Genomic DNA, 239 nt, shown 5'->3' on the forward strand with positions numbered 1-239 from the left:
GTCCTAGCTGATCTTTTTTAAACCCTCTACCCCAGGGGCCCCTGGGTGGCTCAGTCAGCTAAGCATCTGCCTTTGGCTCAGGTCGACACCTCATGTTTCATGGGTTCAAGCCCTGCGTGGGGCTCTGTGCTGACAGCTCGGAGCCTGGAGCCTGCTTCCAATTCTGTGTCTCCCTCTCTTTCTGCCCCTCCCCTGCTCACATTCTCTCTCTCTCTCTCTCTCTCTCTCTCTCTCTCTCT

The sequence above is a fragment of the Crocuta crocuta genome, unplaced genomic scaffold (genome assembly GCF_008692635.1).
Source record: "Crocuta crocuta isolate KB4526 unplaced genomic scaffold, BGI_CrCroc_1.0 scaffold394, whole genome shotgun sequence".
In the NCBI taxonomy this organism is placed as follows: domain Eukaryota; kingdom Metazoa; phylum Chordata; class Mammalia; order Carnivora; family Hyaenidae; genus Crocuta; species Crocuta crocuta.